This window comes from Amblyomma americanum, chromosome 2 (genome assembly GCF_052857255.1).
Source record: "Amblyomma americanum isolate KBUSLIRL-KWMA chromosome 2, ASM5285725v1, whole genome shotgun sequence".
Taxonomy (NCBI): Eukaryota; Metazoa; Arthropoda; class Arachnida; order Ixodida; family Ixodidae; genus Amblyomma; species Amblyomma americanum.
Window position 1 is genome coordinate 16802056 of NC_135498.1, and position 11604 is coordinate 16813659.

The 11604-nt window shown below is 46.3% G+C and overlaps 1 protein-coding gene and 1 non-coding gene across 3 annotated transcripts in view; both read left to right on the forward strand.

Annotated features, from left to right (window-relative positions):
* Window positions 1-11604, forward strand: part of LOC144120682 (uncharacterized) — a 202502-nt gene that overhangs the window by 158720 nt on the left and 32178 nt on the right. The window lies entirely within an intron of this gene.
* Window positions 9256-9327, forward strand: TRNAS-ACU (transfer RNA serine (anticodon ACU)). The gene has a single exon. It is a non-coding gene; the product is annotated as a tRNA-Ser (tRNA).

Consider the following 11604-nt stretch of genomic DNA (forward strand, 5'->3'; position numbering starts at 1 on the left):
GAGGTGTCCAACGAGGGTGTCACAATATCTGCGCCGCACGTTTCTTCGCAAACACTTCTCTTTTTCCGGCTCGTAGTTCCCAGATAAAATGCCTCTAACATCGAATGTCGAATATTCTACGCACACAGCATACGCGTTGTGCGCATTGTTCTGCCACATTTAAACATAATTCTCATTACGAGCACGGCCTACAACATGCACTCGTGTTCGATGCAAGCCAGGAAGCCTCGCCATTATCGGCTGCTTCTGGTTAAACGTGCGCGATGTTTGCGTAAAACATGAGGCTGCGCGGTAGGCCGGCGGCTCCCTGCGCCCTCGTTTAGAACAGCGGTCACGCTCCGCGGGGCGCGATCTGTTCGGAAAATTAAAAAGAAGTCAGCCGCTTGCAAACGAAGGAGAGAAAAATTTCCGGGTTGCGCACTCGGTTGCATAAGTTCGCGCGGGAGGGATTGGTATCGTCGCGAGGAGGCGTCACCTCCCAAGTTGGAAGTTTTGCGATTGTTCGGTGCGCCCGCCCCCGAAGTCGACCTTGAAAGTTTCAAGAACCACGCCCCCTTCTCTGTTCGCTCGCAAAGATTCCGCATATGCGGCGCCGAAGCCAAACTCAAGCCGAATAGAGAAGCGAGAATGTTTGAAGAATCCGTTTCTTTTTTTTTTTTTGTCGTGAACAAAATTCTTTGGCCTATGTGTGCACATGGTCTTAAAGAATAAGAAGTTTTTAATAGGTGCAGCAAAAAAGAACATTTCAGCGCAATATCTGATGACACGAAGCGCCAGTCGGTCCATAAACTAAAGCCTCGTGACTGCTCTCCTTTCAAAAACTTTTTTCATCATCATTTGTCTGGTTTGTAGAGCTGGAAAATTTGGAAAATGTTGGATGTTTCACAAAAATTATTCATGCTATTCGGTATGTATCGTCAATACTTTGAGTAACGTTTCAATGCATGTCAAAGCTTTGTCTCTTTGCAACCTTCTCGAATGAAATTCAGTGCTTCGAAAAGACCCTTAGTTTTCTTAGCGCTCGTAAATAGGTTCTCTTCATTAGAATCGGCGCGGTCAGGTGTCCAACGATATATAAGACAGATACTGCGCATTTCCTTTCCTCAAAAACCAATTATTATTATTATTATTATTATTATTATTATTATTATTATTATTATTATTATTATTATTATATTATTATTATTAGAAAATGGCTTCAAGGCAGTGTCTATGCTTTATGCATTCAACCTTAAGGAGTAATTTCAGGGACAGACTGTCAGATTACGAAGTTATTAAGATTCTTTTGCAAGGTGAAAAGTGGGCTGGTTGGTGTATGATCTTGTCTCGTGCTGCGCTGTTCCTGCCACAAGATTATTAGATTCATCTATACAGAAGACATCGGTCTGAGACATGAAAAAAAACAGATAGAAATTGGAATGACCTCAAGTCGGAGTTCAGTGGAAACGCTGCATCGTACCTGTGATATTTTGAAAACGGAGATTCCTTTCTTTATAAATTGGGATTTTTTTTCTTGCGTTTTAAACCATATATTATACAAAGTTTCGTGCTCCTTCTGTATCGTTTGCTGAAGTTTGGGCGAGTTCATTTACAATATGTAGTCCGATGATGGACATTCCCGTAGGTAGTTTAGTAATTGACTACCGACCACCTATTCGGCTATACGGATAGATATTTAACAACTGTAACAACGACGCATTGCGCGCTCTTTTTTATGGGCTATATTTTTCAGTTGTTTCAGTTGATCTCAAAAATATTTGCAGGTCTGATCAAGCACGCAATACTTGTGCTCAGTGATACAGTTAACTTCAGTATATTATAGAAAACCGTTTACATTCCCGGGCGGAAAACTCTCTGTTTCAAGGCGAAAGCGGGGCGACCGTAAACCCATCCCCCTTAACTCTGTAATGTCCACCGCATGCCTGTGGATACCCGTTACACCATCGTTGTCTTACACTTTTTATAAAATCCTGCACAAAACAAATTTTTATACCTTGTGTTTGGCGCATGATAGCCTTAGATGCTTATGAGCCACTAAACCCAACCTCACCCACCCAACCCAGCAAACCAACCCAACCCAACCCAGCCCAGCCCAGCCCAGCCCAACACAACACAACACAACACAACACGCATCACCTGTGGTTAAGAGCGTTAAAATGTGAATAATTTTCATTTCTGCTCGCAAAACTGCACGACTTGCTAACATAGTTTGTAGAAATGGTCTTTTTCCACATGTTTATCAAACCATGGTCAAAGTGTCAGCTACCACAGAGATCAGAGGCCTGCTGAAAGATAAATTTGTGCAAAAGCCAACCCCAAAGGCAAAATAGCGTAACATTTCGTGGTCGTAATGTCGCACTGGTAGGTGATGGAGCAGTTTTGAATTTTTATCAAGATTTACTGCATTTGCCTGCGCATTTGCGACCATTTTATCGCCTTTGAACATTTAGAGGTCTCCAAAATTAGCGAAATCTAATTATTCTGCAATCAACCTTTGTTAGGAAGTCTCCCCGTCTGTCACATCTATGCAGTAAAAAGACCATTTATCAATAAAAATCCGGAAATTTCAGAGTTTTTATCCGAAATTTTTAGTGCTTGGGAATACAAGGTTAATTGAAACATTTTTATTAAAAAAACAGCATTGGCCCCAACTTTTTTGTTGCACGTTAAAAAAGCCCAGGTAGGTCGAAATTTCCGGAGCCCTTAACTACGGCGCCCTCATAGCCTGAGTCGCTTTGGGATGTTAAACCCCATAAACTAAACTAAAATTTTTTTCCCCGCAACACTGAGGTCAAGAGGCGCGCACCAAGCTAAATGCAAACGCAGCGTCCACTGGTGAAGCGTTGCTATGACTACGGCAACCTTTTTTGTGCGGAGAAAAAGCTTCGGATTTCTTCGCGCTGCAGAGATTTAGAGGATGACTTTTTGCTTGTTTCGAAAACTATATGACATTGTTGAGTCCATAGCTTCGAACTTACGTGGTAACTGGCACTAAGTACATGACTATGCTAATTAAAAACTTTTTGGTAAATTTTAATTAACTGTCTAACAGACGATATTTTAGAGCAACTGATATCCGCGGCGGCTGGTTCCTGAACAGATTAGGAATTTTTTACTGTTTGCTGAAACACCCGATATATCGCTGAAAGTAACCTGCAATTATTGGATGGATACAATATTCGCTGAGAAAAACCGAAAAAATTGCGTTCTTAGATAATACTGATCAGGGGTACCCGAGTTCGAACCCTACAGCGGCGGCCGCGTTTTGATGGAGGCGAAACGCTAAAGGCGCCCGTGTGCCGTGCGATGTCAGTGCACATTAAAGATCCTCAGGTGGTCGATATCATTCCGGGCCCTCCACTACGACACCTCTTTCTTCCTTTCTTTTCTCAGTCATCCTTTATCCCTTCTCTTAACGGCGCGGTTCAGGTGTCCGCCGAGATGTGAGACAGATACTGCGCCATTTGCTTTCCCCCAAAACCAATTTTCGATTTCTGAAAATGAACAGCGAGAAAAGCCCGCCTAACTTCACAGAACAAAAGCCAAAAATCGAACCCTTCACCTGTGACTTATGCGCCCTGATTCAAAAATACTATTCGTAATTGACCGTAAAACGATCAAGCTCCCCAGGAAGCAAGCACGTGCACGTTTGGATCCATGCTCGTGTTCTAAACGAATCACCCGTCGTACCCTGATCACGCACTCCTTTCTTTATCGGGCCGCACTTCATGCATCAACCGCGGCGTTTCGTTCGCGCTGACAACAATTAGCCATTGTCCGTTCGGCCAGCCAACGTCTGACTGCGCCCGGAACCGTGTTGTTCTACCCCCGCGTGGCCGGCTGACACGGGGTTCACAACCCGGCCGGAGCTGGCCCGGGAAACAACCTCGGCGCGTAGTCGTTTCACCGTTGCGGCTTACGCGGACGCGGCCATCTGCGCCGCGCGTTCCAGTAACGGACACGGCGAGTCTCTCGAGGGGCGCAGCTGATGACGTGAAGTGGGGGTGCCGGTGCGTGACCACCACCAGAGGCCGCCGCCTTCGAACACGGCGCAGTGCAGGTGCGCGGGGCCACGGTGGCCGACCCCGCGTAGCGCAACCGTGCACGCTCCAGCGCCAACCCGACGACCCCGGCGACTTTTGGCGGCTTCGGTTGCAACTGCTGCCGCCGGGTCAGAGACAGCGTCCGACAGGCGACGCCTCCTCGCCGGGGCGAGGAGCCTCCGGTTTCCTGGCCGACGTAGCCTCCGGTTCCGGAATTCGGGCTGCCGTGTTCCAGGGCGTTCGTCGCTCTGTAGGGGCATCGATTGTCCCAGAGATTTACGAAGCTTCGCTGTCAAAACTTCGTTGACGTCATAATGCTGCGCGATGGAGGAAACGAAGTTGAGAAGTTTTCATGGTTGACTAGTCTGGATTGTGACTTCGGGGAAGATGTTCACACGTGCATAAGTAATGAAAAAGAAAGCGTCGCAAGTTATGGCAACTGGTAGTGGTATTACTTCTCACAAACAGATAGCAACCTGTATTAACAGCGGCAAATAAGCCTTCCGAGAAGATAATAAAGAAAACGTCCTGATGATCCGAGAGCTTTTGAAAATCACATACATCCTCCGCAAACGTGAAGAACAAACGCTGGAACAATTTAATCGCTAATAAATTGTAGCGAAGGCCATTTAGAGGAGCAAAAAAAAAGGTTCACAAAACCTGCATTTGCAGTGATTCAGTCTCATTGGCTTGCTTATACCAAGTCAGCGACAAAGTATGCAGCCTCTATCTTCATGGTGTAAACAATTCGGAAAGATACAATAGGGCTGGTATTACTAAGACGCTGTCAGTAACGACAGTGAAAAAATAATTGTTTTGAGCAATTAAGGTGATGGCCAATTCATCCCAGAAAGTTGTTTAGGTCTCTCGGGATTCTTAGGGCAAAAATGTGGCAAAGAATTCCATCCTGGCACGAGGTTGTCTTTCGTAATTAAATCTCGACAGTTACTTGATCTCGTCACAAATTCATCTAACACATGGCATTCCCCCCCCCCCCCCCTCTCCCTCTTCACTACGCACAATCTCCCAATCGCCTTTTGATCTCTTTAGCTCTTCGTTGATTGTTAGCTGGTCTGATAGAAGAGTTTGACAGTGAGGATAACACGCAAGAACACAGATTTCTGATGGTCCATCTCAAAACTTAACCCGCCGCGGTGGCTCAGTGTTAGGGCGCTCGGCTACTGATCTGGAGTTCCCGGGTTCGAACCCGACCGCGGCGGCTGCGTTTTTATGGAGGAAAAACGCTAAGGCGCCCGTGTGCTGTTCGATGTCAGTGCACGTTAAAGATTCCCAGGTGGTCGAAATTATTCCGGAGCCCTCCACTACGGCACCTATTCTTCCTTTCTTCTTTCACTCCCTCCTTTATCCCTTCCCTTACGGCGCGGTTCAGGTGTCCAACGATATATGAGACAGATACTGCGCCATTTCCTTTCCCCAAAAACCAGTTGTTGTTATTATTATTATTATTATTATTATTATTATTATTATTATTATTATTATTATTATTTCTCCTTCGTTTCGCGCACACGTTTGTTAACCGGCCCGCGGTAGCCGAGCCTCCGCGGCTGGAATGCCCTCGCTTATTGCGTGCCTGCCTCCGGCGGCAGCGGGACGGACCGAGTGCGCTCATTGCGGCCAGGCGTGGTTCGCTCTCGAACGCGAAGGTTCTCAGCGTCGGCATTTCACGGCGGCCGTCGCGCCTAGCTGCGTCCATCACTCACCGAACGGCGCCGACAAAGGGTATACGCACGCAGCAGTGCGGGCCGCTCCCAGTTTTTTCTCGGCACAGGCTCGAAACTTCGCGGCCTGATGCAACGGGAACCAAATGGGGGACCACGTGACCAGCTTCAAAGGGAGGAGAAAGGAACGCTCGCGTGGGTAAACGAAGGCTGCGCGAACCCGGGCGACGCGGCGAAGACAATCGCAGCGGCGGATATTATTATTATTTGGCCGCGACTCGCGAAGCGAAAATAAATATTTCGAGCTGTGAAAAGATAACGAGCTCTATAGGACTGAGGCGGCACCTAATTTCCGAGGAGGTTACTCAGCGTGCCAGTGTGCCACGTTCAGAGGCTCCGGATAAAGCGAACTCGCCTAAAACGAATTCGTCAGTGATTTTTCAGAGCTGCTCTTAACGCTTTCAAATAGATGTAAATGAACTAAAAGCGTTTTGTTTTCTGTATTTTTACCATTCAATTGAGTATGCGTTGATAATTATTTATTTACATACAAGTAATAATAATAATAATTGGTTTTCTCTGGGGAAAGGAAATGGCGCAGTATCTGTCTCATATATCGGTTGGACACCTGAACCGCGCCGTAAGGAAGGGATAAAGGAGGGAGTGAAAGAAGAAAGGAAGAATAGGTGCCGTAGTGGAGGGCTCCGGAATAATTTCGACCACCTGGGGATCTTTAACGTGCACTGACATCGCACAGCACACGGGCGCCTTAGCGTTTTTCCTCCATAAAAACGCAGCCGCCGCGGTCGGGTTCGAACCCGGGAACTCCGGATCAGTAGTCGAGCGCCCTAACCCACTGAGCCACCGCGGCGGGGCATACATACAAGTAAATATTTATTTTTGCGCATGAATTTCTGTTTAGTTTTAGTTATTTACCTGTGTTCGTTATTGTAATTTCTTGTAATAATGTTTGCGTAGGTAATTTGTAATTTCTTCGCAAAATTAAATGGAATATTCTGTTTTTTTTTTCTCTTTTTTGATTGTTAGGTTTTGACTACAGTGCTATCTTTTACTTCCCCCCCCCCTCCCTTTAGTAGTACCCTCGACAGAGGGCCTTCAAGGGTATCTGTAATAAAATAAAAATAAAATAAACATTAGTTATTTCTGCAGTTTTGTACTCAATTTCGGATTCAGTTAAAACTTGCATTTTTCTCTCAACTTTCGGTGACTCTGTGAATCTGATGCCTTTAACAAGTTTACCAATCGTGCCAGTGAGCAAATATAAATGATGAAAATGCAAAAGAACAGGAAATAACACTGAAGAGAATACAAACACATTCTCAAGACCAAAAGCATTTCACGCAGCCTACCCAGAAGACCGTATAAGCTACAATGCGCACACTGTGGCATAGAGGTGGACCTGTACCACACGGTATTGGCCTGCCAGAACAAAACAGGAATTGAAAGGATCGAAGAACCGACGATTAAGCGGTGGGAGGTATGCTGTCAGCTCCGACCCGAAAGTCCAGCGGGAGCTGACCGAAGGGCCATGAGCGGCTGCAAGGCTCAGTGAACTCCTGGAATAGGGGAACAAACCGCCATATAGCTGCCAATTAAAATGTTTTCATCATCATCATCATCATCATCATCATCATCATCATCATCATCATCATCATCATCATCAGCGATGCCGGTTCTACTGGAGGACGCTTGAAGGAAACCTTTCAGCCATGTATACAAAATGCCTCGACTGATCATGACCTCAGGTGAGCCGCGGAGTATCAGAATGCTGACGTAATCGGTAGCCATAAGACGCCCCGTGGAAAAGACGTGACGCATTAAAGACCGATTAGTTTACTCTCTGTTGCGTACAAAATATTGGCTAAGCTAATCGCGATTAGGATCATATGAACGTTCGGTTTCAATCTACAAATGAAACTAGCTTGTTTTCGGAAAGAGTACTCGATGACAGACCAAACTCATGGTCCCAATAAGCTAATACAATAATGTGCATAATATAACAATGCGCTGCATACAGCCTTCATAAATTACGAAGATGCATTAGTTTAATCCGCCACATCAGCAGTCATGGAGGCATTGTGTAAGCACTGCATGGAGGAAACCTATTTAAATATGTTGAAGTACATCTACGGGAACTACAGGTAGACATTATATTCCTTCACAGTGATTGTTGGACAGCATCAGTAAGAGAACGTGTCAGCTATAGGGAGAGCCTGCAATCTCCCTTGTTAATCCCGGCAAGCTTAAAGACGCACTGATAGGGTTTTTTTGGGAAAAACTGGTTGTAAGAATGGGTGGAGAATGCCTCAGTAGCCTCCGATCGCCTAATGACGAAGCCCTCCTAAACAACCGTAGAAATAAGTCGCAGTGCATGCTTAGGGACAAACAGACAGAGTACAATAATAGGCATAAAAATTACCACGGAAGAAAATTAATATTGAACAGTACAGGAAGGGAGCAAGCTTACGATGAGCGCTGGGGTGTTGGAAGCTGTATCGGAGTATAGTACGTCTATTTCAGCCATGCAGTGGCTGTACATCCGCACCGTTATAAAAATACGGGAGGAGCAAATGGGTATTTGCTCTCTTATTTCCGAAACGACAACCCTTTGAAGAAAGGTACTTAAGAGTTGCATACTGCGCGCAAGCGCCTGCATGACAGAAACTTGTAGGATAGGGAGGGTGATTGAATTTATATTGAGGACAACACCGCACCTATGAAAAAGCAAATGCCAGAAGTCACGTTGAGGAACATAAACTGTGAAACGTGTATTAGAAAAGTTCTCCTTATTTCCTTCTTTTTTCCTCCGTCATTTCTTTCCTTCTTTCTTCTTTTATTTCCTTCCCTCATACCTTTTTCTTTCTTCTCTTCTTTCTTTTCCACTTCTTTTCGTTCCTTCTTCTCCCAAATTTCCTTCCTTCCTTTTTATTTCTTCATTTATTTCCTTCTTTCTTTCGTTTTCTTCATTTATTCGTCATTCTCCTTCTTCCTGTCGTCATTTCCTTCCTTTATTTTCTTATTCTATTTCCTTCTTTGTTTTATTACCTCTTCCCGCTTAATTTTTTTTATATGCTCCTCTGTTTCTATATTAACTTCTTTGTTTATTTCCTAACTTCTTTTCTTCCCATCTTTTTCTTTCTCACTTCCTTTTCTTGCTTCCTTTATTTCCTTTTTGTTTATTTATTTCCTTCCTTCCTTATTTCCTTTCTTTCGTTCCCATACGATTTGATGTTTGGCTCTGCCCGCTCCGTCTACTTGAGCTGATTATAAATCGTTCAATGGGTTGAGGGACATCTCTTCCTTCAGTTCGCAGCACAGACTATAACTACTAACCGGGGCACTTACCGTGTCACAACGCCGCGCGTATTTCCCGGCCAGCCGCAAGTTATCCCGGCAGAGAGCGCAAGAACCGTAAACCAAAAATGATACAGACAGGCCAGATATCACTGAGAGACAAAGCGGATTTCTAAAGCGAATATACCAAATGTGTCGACAGTCATTAAAACTGACACGCCGTGGTGGCTCAGTGGTTAGGGCGCTCGACTACTGATCCGGAGTTCCCGGGTTCGAACCCGGCCGCGGCGGCTGCGTTTTTATGGAGGAAAAACGCTAAGGCGCCCGTGTGCTGTTCGATGTCATTGCACGTTAAGATCCCCAGGTGGTCGAATTATTCCGGAGCCCTCCACTACGGCGCCTATTACTTCCTTTCGTTTTTCACTCCCTCCTTTATCCCTTTCCTTACGGAGCGGTTCAGGTGTCCAACGATATAGAGACAGATACAGCGCCATTTCCTTTCCCCCCCAAAAAAAAACAATTATTATTATTATATTAAAACTGAGGAAACGGTGGTCTTTTATTCATACAGTGAAAATATTTTTTTTTGTTGTTCTCATTAGCAGGAGACATAGTGTAGTATGCGCCCCTACCTGAGGCGCGTCTTCATCTTGCTCGTCAATTAATTTACCAAGAGCTGAAAGCCATGTAGTCGATAGAGGATAAGAACAGTGTGAAGTGGTCACTAGGGGATTTGGCGGGTGCTACTTTGAACTAATCCGGCAACCAATCATCGAAGTCTAAAAGAAATAGAAACCAAAGTATGATGGCTGAAATAAATATCGGTTAATTCTGCATTTTTTTAATCCCTCTGCCATCTTAAACATCATAAAGTTACATTTGAGCAGACAAGGATGGGGGAATGAGAGGCTCGTTAAGACAACATATGGAGGACGTCAACAGCTATTCGTACTAAGGAAATCGTGGCGGAATGTTTTTTTTTTTAATTATTTGATTTGCGGTTTTAGCCAATGAGAAATCATAGCATATTCAATGTTTATCTGAAAAACAATTCATTAGAAAGTAGAAAAGAAACAACCACGTGCCACTGGGTTGGATCGAATCCCGCGACTTCCGACGTTAGTTCTATTATTTTTCACGAAAATATCGATTACACAATAAATTTCCTTTGGTCAGTAGAAAAAAAAACATTACATTCGCTTTCCTTGGTACGAATGCCTTTTGGCTTCTTCATATAGAAGCTACATTAAAAACAGGAATGTATTATCTCTGAATTTAATGTACCTAAATGACATTGACTTACGAACCATAGAGGGAAAACAGACGAGGATTTGATTTGACAGTGATGAGGCGAATAGCTGTCATCCTGGCGCCGTTCTTAGAAGTGGTACCTTAAGCAGTTCCCCCCTCGCAACGCCCATTCAGTCAAAATTCTCAATCATCGCCCTGTGTCTTGTTTCGTCCTGCATCGCTCGCTTCTTCAGTACAGATCTCGAAAAAACAGCGCGCAATCGTCTCTGTTTACGAGGCGCTTCCGCGCCACAGCCGGCAGTCGCGCTTTTTCTTCTGTCACGCCTGAGGAGTTTAAGGCCGACCTAGCGGCTCCGCGGTCCGTCCACCACGGCTCCGTAAGCGCGCGCGCGTACTGAGCGAGAGAAAGGAGCAGCAGAGGAAGAAAGATACAAAGAAGAAGAAAGGAAACAGAAAGCGCAAAAAAAGGAGCGGCGCGCCCGGCGGCGGCAGAGAAAGCCCGAGAGGGGAGCGGCGGGAGGGGGGGGGGGGGGTAGTTGCCGAACGCGCTCGCTCGCACACGCACGCACACACAGTGCGCTGGCGGTGCCGTAGCGGCGGAGGAAAGACGTTTCGGCTCTCGATAGCGCTCCGCTGCCCTGGTACTGCGGGCGCCCAGAACCCGCGCGCTGGGCGGCGCCCCGAGGGCCCTGCGAGGAGGAGGAGTGCGCGCGCGCGCGAAAGCAGGTCGCCTCACTTTCTTCTCGTCCGTCATTAGAGCGGCGCGGAAAAACGGCTGGGCCGCGGCGCGGCTGCTGTCACACGCGGATGCGCTGCTGCTCGGATACGACGACGACGCCGCTGCCCGCCGCCGGCTGCCGCTGCCTCCGCTCCGGGCTACCGCTCCTCAACCTCCTCATCCCGGGTGAGTCCCGGGCTCCGGCCGCGGGCCGCTTCCGCGCCGGGCTCGCATCTTCTTCGGCCGCGTCATCTTCGATCAGTGATCGCGCCACCGGTGTTCCGATACATTCTTTTTTCCAATCAACTCCGGGATCATCCTCCACTTTCATGCGGTGAAAGCGCGCCCCAGTGTGAACCGCTTCCAGCGGTTTCCGCTTCTCGAGTGCGAGCGAGCGTCCTGGTCGGGTGCTGCTTCCGATAACATCGCCGCTTCCTAGCTTTTCAACTTTTTCTTTTCATTTTTTTCTTCATTTTAGTTCAGGTTTTTATATAAATCAATTATTCGGGTTAATTACCCGTGGTTATTGCCGCTTCGAATGAGTCCTGCAGTTTGTTGTAATGGTTAGATAATGGTGCGCTCATCGATGATGGCTTTG